Source organism: Haliaeetus albicilla, chromosome 23 (genome assembly GCF_947461875.1).
Source record: "Haliaeetus albicilla chromosome 23, bHalAlb1.1, whole genome shotgun sequence".
Lineage (NCBI taxonomy): Eukaryota > Metazoa > Chordata > Aves > Accipitriformes > Accipitridae > Haliaeetus > Haliaeetus albicilla.
The window spans coordinates 18,913,625-18,930,213 of record NC_091505.1 but is presented as its reverse complement, the minus strand read 5'-3'; the positions used below and the strand labels follow the sequence as shown (position 1 = coordinate 18,930,213).

General features: G+C 51.3%; 1 protein-coding gene across 1 annotated transcript in view; it reads right to left on the bottom strand.

The window, feature by feature from the left end:
- Positions 1-16,589, bottom strand: part of PCDH19 (protocadherin 19) — a 59,150-nt gene that overhangs the window by 31,786 nt on the left and 10,775 nt on the right. The window lies entirely within an intron of this gene.

Genomic DNA, 16,589 nt, shown 5'->3' with positions numbered 1-16,589 from the left:
GTGTGGTGGGACACGCTGGGATCTGCATGGCCTGGGCAGGATCCTTCCTGGGCTCCGGGGCCCCACGAGCACGCGGGTCTCTGGATGAGTCGGGCACCCCAGTCCACCCACCCACCCAAAGTGCTCCCAGATCTGCAGGGATCCCACCTGGGCTCCCACCAGCATCACCCCTGGCCCGGGGGACGCTCCTTGCCCCCTCCAGGCACCCTGGGCAGCAGAAGGGACAGATTCTGCTCTTCTCCCCTTCCTCTGGGCTGACGGCAGCATCGTCCCGGGACGGGAGCGGGGACAGCCCCGTCCTGCCTCGTCCCTGCCGCGGCTCCTCCTCGACCCAGCCTCGTGGCCGTTCTCCTTCCCAAAGAGCCTCTCTGGGATACTATGGCCTGTTTTTACAGCAATTATGAACATGGTAAAAATAAATGCATGCATCTTTAATGTCTCAATAAATAAAGGAAAGCAGAGTCTGCTGCTAACGTAATCACAATGGCAGGATGCAGGGAGCGGGGCGGCTGCAGCAGAGCCGAATGCGAAATCCAATCGTACCCCGGCAGAGGTTACACTGCTCTGCCAAGATAATAAAGCAAAGGCAGCATTGGTTAAGTGTGACCTTTTCTGAAATACAGCACAATATCTAATTTACCAAACAGGAACCTCCCAGAGAGAAACATGCAAGGAGCTGCGAGCCGGGGGAGTTGGCCTAGCACTCAGCACAGCTCGGTTATTACTTTCACATAGTAATTACTGCTGGAGACTCACGCAGGAGATTTACTGCACAAACTACTCGTCCCTGCAGTTCCTGCATCCTCGGTCCTGCAGGACGACTTTGATGGTTAGAGCTCGGGAGGAAACGGACACATGTATTTTTAAAATACGCGACACTCGAGATTTTAAATGCCACGGAAAATGCCTGCTCCTGTGTTGATCCATCAATCCTGGTGCTGCCATCCCAGGAGGAGGGATGCCACCCCACGGCACGTCTCTCCCCAAGCAGTCCCACAGGAGATCCCAGCCCCGCAAATGGGCTCTGAGGGCAGCCCAGATCGGAGCCAGTTTCGGAGCGATCCCCCCTCGGCGGGGAGCCCCCTCTGTCACCCTGTGGGAACATCCAGACAGCCCAGAGCCTTGGCTGGCTCTGTCCCCGTGTCCCCAGTCCCTCTGCTGCGCCCAAAAACAGCGTGAGACCCCCTGCGCCCACCGCTACCTCCACCAGCTTCATCCCTGGATGTGCGCATCTCAGCCCTGGGAAAAGCAGGAGAGGAACGGGCGGGCGGGAGGACCCAGAGAGCCAATTTCAATATATACAGGTACATCACGGAGCTTTAAAATACTCAAAGCATCAACACGGCGTGGCCCAGGCTTCAGGGACCAAGGGATACCCAGGGCCATCCGCAGGGAACACTCGACCAGTGCCACCAAAATCCCACCGCAGGCTGTGGAAATGCCACGCGTGCTGCCATCGCATCTCCCGCCGCAGCCCAGGTACAGACCTGACGCTAAATCCCCCTCTGACCAACACCACAGCGAGCTTTGCTATTGATTTCTGACCAAAAAAAGATGACCAAATCCTGGCTCAGATGAAATCATTCACCACCGAGCAAACTCCCCATGATTTACGTATGGTGGACTGGAGTAACGTCCCTCCCACGCAGACTCCCTCGTCCACACGTCCCCCCTGCTCGGGATGCTCTGCACCGCATCCATCACTAATGCAACCCCGTAAATCCACACGCAAGCGAGCGGGTTCCCGCGGGGTCAGTCACAGCATCCGTTCCCAGGCTTCGAATCCCCCGCGCCACCAAGAGCAGCACAACTAATGCTAATTACTTCCAGATTTCAGCCCCAAAAAAAAAAAAAAAGGGAGTGACACAGCCACAAGGATGGGAAATCTGGGAAAAGGGAGTGACACAGCCACAAGGATGGGAAATCTGGGAAAAGGGAGTGACACAGCCACAAGGATGGGAAATCTGGGAAATCTGCTTCCTGGGGCTGGGATTTTACACCCTCGGCAAGAGCTGCCTGCCCTGCCGCGCCAGCACGCTCCCGCCGGTGCACGAGGCAGCCCAGCAGTTTACGAGACCTCTCCTCAGCCATGGGATTATCCGTCAAGGTTATCTCCATGCAGGCTAGGGGATCAAAACAGAAAAATAAAAAAGAAATGAGATTTTTCATGGAGAAGGGCTGCTTTATAGCTTGCATTATTCAATCGAAGATCACTTGATTTAATTCTAGTTCATCCTGCGAATTGCAATCACTTACAAACAGAGGCAAAACGACAGGGAAGGAGAACATCTCCGAGATGTCAACATTTTAATTGGGAAAGGATCCACTCCCTCTCTTAATGAGGCCCAAAGAACAAAGTCGAAGCACAAAAAAGAGGGAAAAGGTAAGGCTGGCAGGCGCCAATGAAAGTGTGCTCTTCATAAAGTGCATCATCGAGAGGCCAGCCCTCATCTTCTTCATTATTTTGGCAGAAGCAAACCGTTACTTTCTCACTGATTGGCATCGCCCCTGTAGAAATCAAAGGGGAGCCCAGCCTGGAGCCCAGGCTCTTCTTCCATATCCAGAGCCAGGTACGGCAAGGACCTCCCAAACGGCGCTGCCAATTTTTATCTCTTCCTCATCGTAACACGAAGGAAGGATGCTCACGCGCGTCAGGATCAGACCCTCAGCCTCCGTGCTATGAATAAACAATACATTCAAGACATGGGGAAGTGCTGAATAACACCTAGCATAAAGTCTGTGGTCTCAGCCTGCATTTCTCTCACAGGAGAAAAACCCTGTTGTCCTCCGGGCTCAGGATTTGCTTTCCAGATGCAGGCATGTTGGTGTCAATGCCATCAAAGAGAGAGCCCTGGCTCAGCATGCAGCTTACCAGTGCCTAATTTGAAAAATGCTTTTAACTGCTGCCTTAGCAACACAAATATAAATATAACAACAGACACACTCGGAATCGAGCAATCAGCAGGGAAATTTGAAACTTTTTTTTTTTTTCCCCCCAGCGGTTGCTTTCAGTTGAGGACTGCCAATTCCATTAAATTAAAAAAAAAGATGTACAAACGTCAGTACAACCCTTCTTGACCTGGACATCGGGGGGGGGTGACTTCCACATTAGCAAAAGGTCCGTTAGCAACAGGGCACTGCTCTAACGACTGCTCACTCTCTGCCTTAGAAACAGAAATAAACCCCGGAGGATCCAAAGGCGGTTTAAGGGCAATTAACGCAAGCGCCAGCAGAAAGGTCAGCGGGCTGTGGCGACGCCGGGCACGACCACCACTGTGGACTGATGGAGAAATAGAGGATGCTGGCCGGGGTCGGTCCCCGGGGTGGGGGGAATGTGTCTTGAGCCGTGCCAGGAGGCTCGGAGCAGCGCAGCCGCGTCCCTGCCAGCCTGCCTGCCTCGGAGCAGATGCCCAGGATCTGGCTCTTTCTCACTCTTCCTTCTTTTCAGCTATTTCAAATGTGGTTTTTTTTTTCCAAACCAAACTCCACGGAGGTGAAAATCCAGCTTTCTCCGCTGTGTCTGGATCCAGGCTCTTGACGGAGGGTTTGGCTCCTCGGTCTGCACATCAGCCCCCCAGCAAAGTCCATGGTTGTTCGAAGCTGGACCCATCTCTCCCGACCCGAAGTGACAGGTATCCGTCCCTCCGCCAGCCTCCGCCTCAGAAGATGACTCTAAAGCATCTCAACACGGGGTTTTTTGCCCTTCTTCTCACTTCAGGGTGAAAACATTTCTATCTTTCTACAAATTATTGTAAACCTGCTGCAACCTCCTGCCAAAGCATGTAGGGACCCTTCACAAAATCAGCTTCATAAAAATGACACATTTAGCGCCACTTTTTCAGGGTTATCCCTTGAGCCTTTTTTTTCCCCTACGTGCCTTGTTAATAAAGCTTGCATGTCACCCTTTATTATTAAAAAACAAAGCGGACCTTTCTCCAAGGCTGCAATGTGCATCTCTCCTTTTGGGTTTCAGAAAATCCTCCCAAAACATCAACGGCTCCTCATCCTCTGCATCAAGCTGCACGTCTTCACCAGGAGCACCGGTCTCCTGACCTTCCCTCCATGCTGCAGGCATCGTCAGGGACCACAGAAATGGCAAATCATTCCCAAAAATCCACTGGGCCTCCCCGGTGGGAAGGGCAGGGCTTGTAAGAGCGCTTCTCCTGGTCCTCCTGTATCCTCGGTCCTGTTCTCCATGGGCCACTCAATCACAGGCTCCAGCATCTGCAATAAAACTGTTGCTGCCTGTTAGGAGATCTCACCAGCACTTAATTCTTATGGTTTGAACTATATTGCAGGTGATATAGGATTCATGCAAATTAAATAAAACCACTCAGCTGCACTTGAGAAACAGGGAAAATTTCAAAGTAGGGACCAGGTCAAACGAAGTACGCATCAGCAATGAGGGAAAGTCATTACCATTTAGCAAGCTGCTTATTTACCCCGTGGGAAATAAATAAGTGATCTGAGACTCCTTCCCACTGGGAGCAGGCCTGGTACGAAACGCCACCCAACCCCAAAATCTAGCCCCACGGCCCCGAGAGGAACAACCAGGCTTGTCCTGATGCTCTCACACCCAGCAACGCGGCTGGTCTCTCTCCGCACCCCGGCAGGAGACTCATCAGATCCAGCTCCGGGCTGGGAGCGGATCCCAAAGGATGGCAGGAGAGACTTTTTCCCCCGTTGTCTGTGACGCCACGTAATTAGTCCCTGCGCTACTGGCTGTTGACGAGGATGCTGCTGCCTCGGAGCATCGGTCAGAGGCCAGGACTGGTGGCTGGAGACCAGTCTGGATGAGCCCCACGGTGCCTGACCCACTTGAGGAGCCCCGCTCCTCCTTCCCCGCGCTTGCCGCCGGCTCTGCTCAGGCACTGACGGCATCTGCAAAATCTGCAACCGCACGGGAGGGTCCTGAGCACCACGGCCACGGCCTGGGAAGCTGCAGCAGGAGATAGACCCGTCCTTCCCAGTTCCTCCCTCTCCAGCATCACCACCTCCCGGCATGGTGGGTATGAGAGATGCCAGAGCAGCGTCAGCCCAAGATTTTGGGTTAAAAGCCCGCGCAAACTCTACCCAAACAGCTAGCGGTGCTTCCACCATGGGGGAAAGTCAGCAAATGCTGATGGACACCCCAAGGAGCCCACCACCCTCTCCTCCGACGGCCAGGCTGTGCTGTGGCTCGGGGACCCCCGTGGGGTCAGGGACTTTGGGAAGGACCCGGCCACCGGTCCCCACCAGCAGCTCCAGCCGGGGCAGAGGGATGCACCTCTTCTGTGTCAACAGCCCCAGGCAAGACGGAAGGAAAACGCGAAGCAATGGGCTCTTATTAAGGAGCATTTAAGAGCCAGTCACCTGGAGGAGTTCAATAAAGGTTAAAAGGATCCGACCTCTGGCATCTCCCTGTGCAGCCATTTCCCCATGCCCCAGCTCACTGCTAAAGCCTACAATACAGGAGAGTGCAAACTGTAAACTGGCAACATAGTGTCTCTGAAAAAGTAAGTGCATTTAGCATCTGATATTGATGTTTTATAATTAGATGTAATACAGCAGATCATTTTCCTGCCCTTGATCAATGAAACCAGGGTTGGTTTTGGGGTTGGGCTTTATTGCAGACACTCTGATTGCTGCCTGAACCAAATGGAGCGGTGCCTTGCTCGGTTCAGCAGGAATGAGCAGAGACGAGGATGTGCAAACACAGCATCCGTTTAGATTTACTATCCCCGAAATATAAACAGAATATTTATTTCTGACCTTTTAAGCACTAATTCCAAATTTAATGAGGCACAATGAACATTCCTCAGAGCCAGACTCCATGGCTGCTTAACACCACCGACCCTCTAATTACTACTGCAGCTTAAATAAAGGGCATTTGGTTCTGATGGACATTATTAAACACCAAAGGAACTGAGTCCAGCCTCCATTTTCTCTTGATGAAATAAAAAGCATTGCAGAGAAATCACTGGGAGAGTTCATCCTTTAGCATCACCCCGTTCATCAGAATGAGCAGAAGTATCAAACCAGATTGTATTACGGCGCAGGCATGCCCACTAATCCGCACTGAACTCCTGTTCCCTCCCCAAATAAATACAGGCTTTGTCATTTTTTGTCTGAAAATGGATCGGAGGCAGGAGGAAAGGAACTGCTGTGATGTGATTTCGTAAAAGGGTATAGGATTAGAAACCCAGATTGAATCCCGAGTGGCAACACACAATGAAGCCATAATTACACTCCTGAAAGCCACAAATAGTGTCACCCGGTTGAATTTGTCAACATATTAGAAATCTACAGTATGGTTATGAAGAGCAAAAATGCAATAATACAAAACCTGCCTTACATTCAGATGGCAACTATAACCCGAAAGCTCTTTGGTGGCCGTGGCACAGGGGTCCCTCCAGCAGCACCGGCAGGGCAGGCACCAGCTTGACACCACTCCCACAAGATCCATCGAAAAGCAAAATACTGACCCAAAAGGGGGGCATGCTTTCTCGAGGAGAGCATACAGATGCCTTCCCCGGACCGTGAGCAGCCAGGAGGCTGGCAATGCCCCAGCAGCTGCCCAGTATCCCCCCCCGGGACTGGGACAGGAGGGATTTTGGGGCAGCGGGAGCAATGCCTCTCTCCTGTGTGCCACGGCACCGAGCTCGCCGGCCCCCTGGGACACAGCCTTCTGCACAGGGGTGCTGCCTCGAGACACCGAGGAAAATTCCCTGCGGGGATATAATAGCCAATAAACCTAATAAAAGGGGTTTTTTTCCCATCACCTATGCCTGGGACTTCCAGATGTGTAATGGATCCATGCACGCAGCTTCCAGCATGGACTGCACCCCTCCCTAAGTAGTGCGAGAAACAATCTGGATCTAATCAGCAGTCCCAGGGTAATGGGGCATGACTTACAGATTTGTTAAAAAACCTTTCAGAACTGTCCTTTCCCTGCCTCCTGCCATTAGGAATGAAAACAAATATAACAGAGGAACCTTTTTTTAAATGTTCCCATCGCTAGGGCTAAATAAAACTCCTTGTCATTCACCTTCTGGAGCGTCAGGTCAGACCGATGAGTTTTGTAGGGAACAGGAGAAATCACAGATTTGTCACTGCAAAAAAAAAAAAAAAAAGAAAAAGAAAAAACAAAAAATCATTGCAGCTGAGTTAAAAATAGCAAAGGCGTGAGATGCCACCGCCAGCTCGGCACATCAGAGTGACGGGATGCCCGAGCGGCCGCCCCTCCAGCTGCGTCCCTGAGTGTGCACAAGCCCTGGGGCTGGCGGGGGGCATGGGGGGGCATGCCGAAACGGGGCCGGGCACCGAAACGGGCAGGCTGGCTCAGTTGCCCTCTGGCCACCCTGGGGGCACCTTGGTCCGCTTCTGCATCCCGGAGGAGATGGGGACGCTCCTAAGGCACCCCAGGGCGGTGGGTGAGGGGGCTCGTGGCGGCTGCCGGAGGATTTCCCCGCTTTGTGGCTTAGCGGGGAGAAATTTGGCCGGGGGGTACCAAGACCGGCACGGTGGCAGCGCCGGGAGCAGCCGGGGAGGGCAGGATGGGTGCACAGGGAATTCAGCCCTGCCCTGCGTCTCAGTGCAAGCCCCACTTCTTCTGATTTTTGGGCAAGCGGCGAGCATTTCCTCTATCACCTACACACCCCACGGATCTTTTCATCCTACGGCTTCGCCCGGCACATGGCCACGCACTAGCCACGTCCAGCTCCGGAGTGAAACCGCTGCACCAGCAGGTCCCACCTGGCTTCAGCTAAAATTCCCCAGCAGTGGCGGGTAATAAAACTGAGGCGAACGCTGCCCCGTGTGCTCATCATGTTATCATTTACATTGTTTATTTGTAATTGCATGGGAAGGCCATGCAATCAGGATAGGCTCGGCCAGCTCCCGCTCTAAGCCTCAAGGGGCTTTTGCTCACAACAAAATTATTTATCGAAACCAGTTTTCCCCTATTTTAATTTTTTTCCCTACTTGGGCAGGAAAAGACAGCTCTCCAGCCCACAAAATTACCCCGCAGCCATGAGACCGACCGCAAACGTGAGCAGGACTGGCCTTCCTCCCCGCTGCCATCACCGTCCTCAGCGGCCACGGCACCACGGGCAGAGCCCGGCGGGGACGAGCGGGATGCGAAGCCCAGCTCGGCTCAGCTTGGCTCCCCTCGAAACCCACCGCCCCCCAAAAGTGCCACACTGGCTCCAGCATCCTTGGGGACACGCCAGCACCCTCCGAAGAGCCCTTCTGAGCCGTGCTGCCAGCTCCGGGGTGTCGGGAAACTGAGGAATTTATCCCAACAGGAGCCTGTTTTCTCCCAGAATAAACTGTAGGGAAATAAATGGTAATAAAGCGCTCAGCGGGTTAAGGGCGCTCTGCTCCGGCGCTAACTGGATGCCCCTCTCCATCCCCACACTGCCCTCTCCCTCTGCCCGACAGCCACCCCACATTATTAACAGCCTGGTAAACACAGCCCGTTGGTTATTACAAAGATGCCAAAACCTTACTACTTCTTGTTCCTTCCAGTTAATGTACCATAGCCGAGGATGAATTGCTATTACAAGGAACTAAAAATAAAAATGTTTCAGAGGCCGTAATTGGCTTGTCTTGTTGGGCTTTTTAAGGAGCCAAAGTACCAGTTCCAGGCTATTAGCCCTAGGGTTGTAGGAGAATGGTGTAAAATATTTCTTCATTAAAACCCTACCTTCTCCATAGAGGTGTTTTTCTTTAGGGGTTTTTTTCCCCCTTTCCTCCTTCTTTTTTTTTTTTTTATTCTTTTCTTTTGAAAAGACATGTGTTATCAAATAAGCTTTAGTTAAAAGAGGGCTTCGAAAGCCCAGAGGTGATATAAATAGACAGGGCTCAGTGCAGCTGGAGAACCAGCCAGAGCCTTCACTCATCTATTCAGGTCATTTTTCTACAAAACTTACGTAATGTTCCTCGGTCGCATCTGTAATCTTGGGCCATTTTTAATAATCAGCACCAAATCTTGCAGTCCTCGGGGAGACGGTGCTCTGTGCCAGCAAGCATCCAGCCCACCGGCGTGGGATGCCCAGGGGGCTCCCTGGGATGGGAACTATGTATTTTTTTCTCTTTTTGAGGCTCTTTGGTGCTACTTGGTTATTAAAAGCTTTAGTTACCACCATTACTCAGTACCGGCAACAACCACGACAAAACCCAAACCATTTATTCAGCAAAACCCTTCTTTCGACAGAAGCAGATGCTCCGCTGAGTGAGGACTCAGCTGCTTGGCACCAGCCATCCTGATGAGGATGGTGATGATGCACCAGCAAAACAACAATAATTTATGGTCACGACTTTAAAATTGGCTTTAAGTCCTGCCTCTTGCAGAGCCTGCTCCGACCGATGGGAGCACCTCGGGGTTGCCCTCACCACTCGCACGGAGCTGGGCACGGCAGAGACCCCTCCGCGACAACAGCTCAGAGCAGCACGGCATCAATATAAATAATAATAATACCAATAATGATGACGACCGATCTCTAGATAACACTGCACAGCAGGGGAAGCTCAGCAGAAAAATTACAACAGAGCCTTTTACTCCCTGCTTTTTGCGCAAGAAGGATGACACGTTTCTTTGTGAAACGACAACCCAACAGGTATTTACTACTTTGATTTTGTGATTTGAAGGTTGCTGCTAGAAGAAGACTCTTTCTGTTGGGTACAATTGCTATTTTTTTATAGTGTCTAGGCAATACCTTGTTAAAAAGGGCAAAACAACAGTTATTAATTACCCTAATTAACCCAATTCATAAGACACATTTGTGTGGCTGTCATGACAACTGCTTTGACTAACTTGCCAAGAATAGCTTAGCTGTCCATTCAAATAAATCCCTGATAATTACTAGTCTAGTTTACTGGGCTTCTGTGATAATAATAATTAGTGCTACCGTACAAAAGGTCGTGCTAAACAGTTTATGAATGATGCATTTCGCATGGTGATTACATGAGTCACGCAGCACCCAGCAAACGGACGCAGCCACGTTTCCAACGTGGCGAGATGCGATTAGATGGGAGCCTGTGGCTGCTCTGCCTGCGGACAGCACGGTGGGCTGAGAGGAAGAAGTCATTAGCATCGGAGAAGAAATAACCAAGGAGAAGTTGGGTGAAGCTGGGATGGCCACCGACCTGCCTCCTCAACGGCCAGGGTGTCCATCCTTCCGTCCATCCGTCCAGCCACCACAAGCCAGGAGATGGTACTCAACTTCTAATGAAGGCACTAGTAGACACTGAAAAGCTTCCAAGCCTGTTGGTATCTCACCTCGCCACCTCATTTCCCTCCCTGTCAATGACAGGTAATCACGGGTCACCTCGCTGGTTTTGGCGTACTTCTTCATTATTAGGTTTCAGGATCAACGACAAAAGGGGAGTCAGGTCGCCGAAGGCAAGGCGAGCCGGGCATGGGCAGCTCCAGCCCTCTCCGTCTCCCTCTCTGCAGGAAGAAATCCTCCAACCTGCGGTTTGGGTCTCCCTACAAGCAGCTGCAACTCCAGCATATCCCGCGGGTGCTGGCTGTCCTGCGGGCAGCAGACACCGCTCAGCCCAGCATCGCTCTTCCCCAGGCTGCTACGGGCACGAGAAGAAATGGCCACCTCCCCCGGCACCCTCCTGCGCTCCTGACGTGGCTATGCTTTCATTCACCTTCACAACGGGAAATCCAGGCCCGTCAAATGCCGTTTTTCCTTCGCTGAGGTTTGTAGGTGAAAACTGATCCGTGCGATTCCCTCTGGCTGCACCTATGCAGAGGCGATGGGGGGACGGGATCGCAATGGCCCGCCGCCAACGGTGCAAAATCCTGCAAAACGCCGGGGCAGGCAGGGCAGCGGGGCAGGGACAGAGGAAGCACGCTCACATTTAATACAGAGGACAGCTGTCAGCTCCGTGGAAATCTATGAAATCACCCCATTTAGAATAAATTCTGATTAAATACCACATATGGTCCTTATTGTCCATCCCTTGTTACCTATCACAAGAAGCATCTGCATGTAAACAGGGTCTTAATCTGCAAATATTTGTCTGCTACAGCACTCTCCTCCCTCACCCCCACCTGAACTTCCAATTATTCTTATTGATTGACTTTAAGAGAGCACCATGCACATGCCTCGAGCTGCCACGCGCCAAGCAAACAAGGGAGCAACGCTGGGCTCCGCTGTAATCATTACCGGGGCGAGCAATTGCCCTGTCACACATGGCAGGTTATGGCTTCAGACTGGAGGCAGCAAGGCCAGATGAACGCTTAAAACGTCGTTACAGTGTGAAAAGCGAGGATGTAGAAATGACACCTCCTTTCTCAACAAATCTGTTCCCAGAGCATCTCCCAGCTCTGCGGAGATTTCATCTCGTTAAGCCTGAAGAGTCAGCGTAGCCCTTGGAGGGGGGACACAGGCTCGCGTCCTCTTTGCATGCCAAAATAAGCTCTGATGAGGACGTCTTCGATCTGGGGGAAGATGGATTTGAGGTCCCGAGAAGGATTTCAGTGCTGCAGCCTTGAGTCCAGGCTCGCCTGTGCATCACCCACAGCCCTGGCCGAAAGCACCTGCTAGAAGACGAGGTGCTTTTATCAGACCAACGAGGAGAAATTAGGAAAACCTGATGCTGAGCAGAACCTTCCCCAGTTTTCCCAAGTGAAGTTTGCAGCTCGGTTCAATATGTTAGTGCCTAATGAAGGTTTCCCCCATATTCTGCAGGGTATAATCATTCTCCTCCTAATGAGCATGTGTTAATGGCATATTAATGCTGACAACAACGAAGTGCAGAGAACAAGAGATGAACATATTCCAAATCCATCTTTTTTTTCCAAACAAAGGAATCCATCGTGCAGCTGAGCAAGCCCCAGCCTGGCGGGAGCCCGTGGCTCCCACAGCGATGCTCCCGGCTCTGGTCCATGGGCTCGCCACGGGATGCGAAGCCTGTACGGGACCACGGCTTTGGGCTCTCCCTAACCCGATCCCTGCAATTAATTGACGTAGAGGGAAGGACCTCAGCCCAAGCGCGGCATTTCCCCTGGCCTGGGTTCAGCTGGGATAGAGTTAATTTTCACAGAAACCTCGGAGGGGGCACAGCCAGGACAGCTGACCTGAACTAGCCAAGGAGCTATTCCGTACCGTTTGCCATCATGCTCAGTTTATAAATGGGGAGCGGGCTGGGGGGAGGCTCTCAGTTTTCGGTGGGGGAAGTGGCAGAGCATCAGGTTCCAGGTGGTGAGCAGCTGTACTGCGCATCGCTCGTTTTGTATATTCTTTTATTAGTACTGTTGTTGTTGTTGTAACTTCTCTTTTTGCGTTGTCCCCATAAATTGTCCTTATTCAACCCACGAGGTTTCACTTTTTTATTTTCTCCTTTCTGATTCTGCTCCCCGTCCCACCGGAGGGAGCGAGCGGCTGCGTGGTACTTCGTCACCGGCTGGGCTGAAACCACGACATCCCCCCGAAGAGGGGCACAGCCACGGCGGGGGCCGAACAAGAAAGCAGAGGAATTGCTTGCAAACGTCTGGGAAAGCGTTTCACCGGGCAGACAGGTTTGGATGATGTTTCTAAGCCGAGAGCCGTGTGGATTTGATTACTAAATGTCACTGAAGCTGGGTCCCTGCCAGAGCATCCAGATGTGAATCTGAATATGAAAAGTCCAGGAGGGAGCAGGTGACGGGAGTCGCAGGCGCGGGCACCGAGCCTCCGTCCCGGTGCCAGCGTCCCAGCCCACCTGGGTCTGCGTGACCAAGTTTACATAAACTCGCAGGCATGGAAAAGAACACACATAAAATGGGTGTTTTCCTGGTTTTTCATCTTCATTTGTGAAGACAGCTCCCCAAACCCCGACAGCTCCCCAGAAGTACCATCAATCTGCCCCACAGGTGTGTTGCCTACTGCCAGGCACTGCAGGGAGGTGCGGAATCCTAATTCCCTAAAGGTCCGACTCCCGTGTGCTCCCACCAGCACATACATTTAGATTTCCAGATCGATAATCAATGCTAGAATCAATAACAGGGAATTTAGCTACATTATAAAAACAGTAAAATCAGCCAATACTGAGAAATGACTATTGAGTCCTGTGTTTTCTGTACTCACTTAGTCTAATAATGGTGAATGATATTTTCCAAGTACATTATTCAGCAATAAAACTGCCGAATTATTTGATCTCTTTCTAACCTTTATGATTCTAAGCGCTCTTTTTGACCCAGATTGAATGAGGCAACATCTGCAGAGCCTTTCACAAAATTGTACTCGGCGTGCACTATTGTAGGTCCGCTGCCAAAGATAAATGTTATTATTTTAAAGCCATCATCCTCCTAATAGATGAGCAAACGCACCGCATTAGCATAGCCTGCAGAGCTCGAGCACGGGTGAGAAAATGCCAGAGGGTTTTCGCTTAATGGAATTTTACATACCTGACTTAGGATGGGTTAATGCAATCCACCAACACAGGAATTTTAAAACGTGCCCTGTGGCACACACCTGCCATTACAAAAGATGGTATAATCCGACAAGCTCCACATCCCCGTGAGAACCGGGAAGGATTCACATCCAGATCTCCAGCGGCCAACGGGGCGTCGAGACGAGGACCTTCTCTCCAGGGCTCCGCCGCACGCGGACCTACGCGATTTGTCACGGACCTACACCACGAACTGGGCGTCAGGAGGAGGAGCGGCCGGGGTTACCTGCCGTGCCTTCGCCTAACGAGAACTCACCGTAATTCTGCGTTAAAGAGGGAGTCGCTTCGAGGCTAAGTTGTAACCACTTGTCCGGCTGACATAAGCCATTACTTGGCTCCAAATTCAGACTAGAATCTAGAAGGAGACACCGATGCGGCAGTCTCTTCTCCGGCAAACCCCTCCGACGGGTGCCACGGGCAAGCTCTGCCCCGACAGGAACGGTCGAGAGCCGCCAACGGCCTCGGTGCCCCTTTGCTGAGCCCTGGGCGATGCTCTCCCGGGGACGGGGACCGCGGGGGACCCCGGGGGACAGCCCACACCGCAGCCCTGCGAGGGCAGCGCTGCCTGCAGAGCACCCCATCCATCGCCAATTCAGAGCACGCTCTAATTTAAATTATAATTACACTTATAAGTACACAGATTACAACTATTTATGCTACAAATAAGACCATCCTGTATTTTAATTAACAGAAAATGATTGGAACTCAACTGTAGCCTCTGCTGGGAACAACATCTAATCATTTATCGAAGCGAGGCCGTGCCCAGCCCCGTAGGCAGCCGGGCAGGGAAGGGGGAGCGGGCAGGGCTGGGGGTCCCCCCATCCGAGCCCTCGCACGAGAGCGGGAGCCGTCATCAATTCCTGCTGGGAATTGAGGAAAGACCGGAGCAGGGCACCCTCCGGAGGCTGAGGACCCGGGAGGGCACCTGGCTGAGGAGCTTCTCCGGCTCCAAGCCCTCAGGAGGGACTTCAGGAGGCGGCAGCTGGAAAATACGGCTCTTCCACCGGAGCCGAGCAGATGCGCGTAAGGTTACTCAAAGGCTACACGCGCTTGGCCTTACCGACGCCTTTGCAGGCAGCGCGTGCGTTATGCAAAGTAAACGACGGGGAGAAACCACAGAGTTCAAATCGCTCAATACAACAGGAGTTCATTTGGGAGCTACTGTAAGAAAGGCCGTAAGTAGCAGGCAAGACCACGCTTTTGATGTAATTTAAAAAAAAACTTACTACAAATCTTTCCTAATTTAAGGGAAAACTCTTAAGTGCCATGTAAATATAGTTGCAGGGGCTTTTTTTTATAGACTCAACAAGTAGGAGTTACGCATCAGAAATTCAAATTTACTGAAAGGAAAACAAAACAAGCCTCTCTACTTTCAGTAAAAGTGAACCATAAAACCCAAACCAGTAGCATAAAAACAAATGAGATATATGTATGGTTATATGACATACTATATACTTATTTACATAATTAGGTACAATATGTAAGAATTCTACACACACTTTTTATATGCTTGTAAATATATCGTCTATATCACACAGCGTATAGTATGTAACAGATAATATATAAGATATAATCTATAGTATGTAATATATAACGATATAATCATCTCCATGCTGAGCACTCTAGGCCTTACCATCAGAGGAGAGGGTTTTTACTGTTAAATACATCTTGGCTACTAACACCACACCGCACACCAGCCCTAAGTCCTCCACGGACCCTTGCCGCAAACCCCCTTGGTCCCACCCAGCCGGGACCCCACTGTGGGCTGGAAAACCCTTGGAAAACCCAAACTGGTGCCGGAATGAGGTCGCAGCCCCGTATCATCACCCATCCCAAACAGACATGGTTTAGCGGTGGACTTGGCAGTGTTAGCTTTACAGTTGGACTCAACGATATTAAATGGTTTTTCCAACCGAAAAGCCAAAGCGTGTTGAACTAAAGGCTTGCGTAAGGCACAGCGCAGCGAGCGGGGCCATCGCTGGGAGACGTGGTTAAACGTGAATGGGACCTGGTATAGTTATCTCTGCTGCAAGGTATTCAAATGAATTCTTCCAAACAGAGAGCTCGGAGCGATTACATTAGGAGATGTATAATTTGGTTAGGCTGACCTCGGAATGGAATAAAAAGCTGCTGATTTCCATAATGTCGGCCTCCAGTGCTCAGAGAGGTCAGGGAACGTGCAGCGATACACGAAACACTCTGGGAGTAGTTAAGCCGAGGGATTTGCTGGGACTTGCGAATTCGGGGCGCATTTGGAGTGAGCAGGGAGAGCATCCAGGGAGGTCTGGGGTTCCCATCCCGGAGGCTCCGATGCCCCGGGAGCCCGCTGGCCGCCCTGGCACGGACCGGTGAGCTTTCCCCAGGGAGGGGATCACCAGTCGCAACCCGAAGCTGGAAGCATCGCTCCTCTCCGGCGGGCTCTCGGAGCATAAAGGCTGCCGTAGCTCCCAGACAGGGATGCAGAGGCACCGAAACGCAGAGGCACTAATGAGAGCCATGACCTGTGCTTACCCATCGCGGTGCGCATCGCAGGCACAAAAAAGTGCTGAGTTACAGTGACCTCCCAAGGAGAAAACAAGACTGGCAACGCTCGCTGCGAAGTCAGCCTTCCAACTAGTCGAACATCATCGCTGATAATGCTTTAATTATTATCTCTGCCGAAAATAAGCCTTATTTCAACAGCCTGGCATGTCTCAGCGCCACAAACTTTCTCCGGGTTGGAAATTATCTCCTTTCTTCTTTTTTTTTCCCCTGCTCTATACACAGTATTACTCAGAAGCAAGCCAAATCCCTTCCAATTATGTAGCACGACGTTTCCCCAGCGTTACACTAAAGCAAGGCCCTTCACTTCTAAATGGCATGGTTTATAACAAATTGTCTGTTATACCAGACAGAAACTGATTTCCTCAAACCCAGCATATTAAAGTGAGTACATTCATTCTGGTTGTAACACACAAAATGTGATTATAACAGACACTTTGGGGGCTTTTTAAGGCTAACGGAGAAGAGGAAGATAAGCTGGAGGGGAAGAAAGAATTGACAAGTAGAGAAATGACAGAGAAAGAGGAACAGCCACGCTGATTTCATTTCTTACAAAACAAAAATCTTTGTGTGTTGTAGAAATGTGCTTTAGTTAACACCGCCAGATAGCCAGAGCAAAA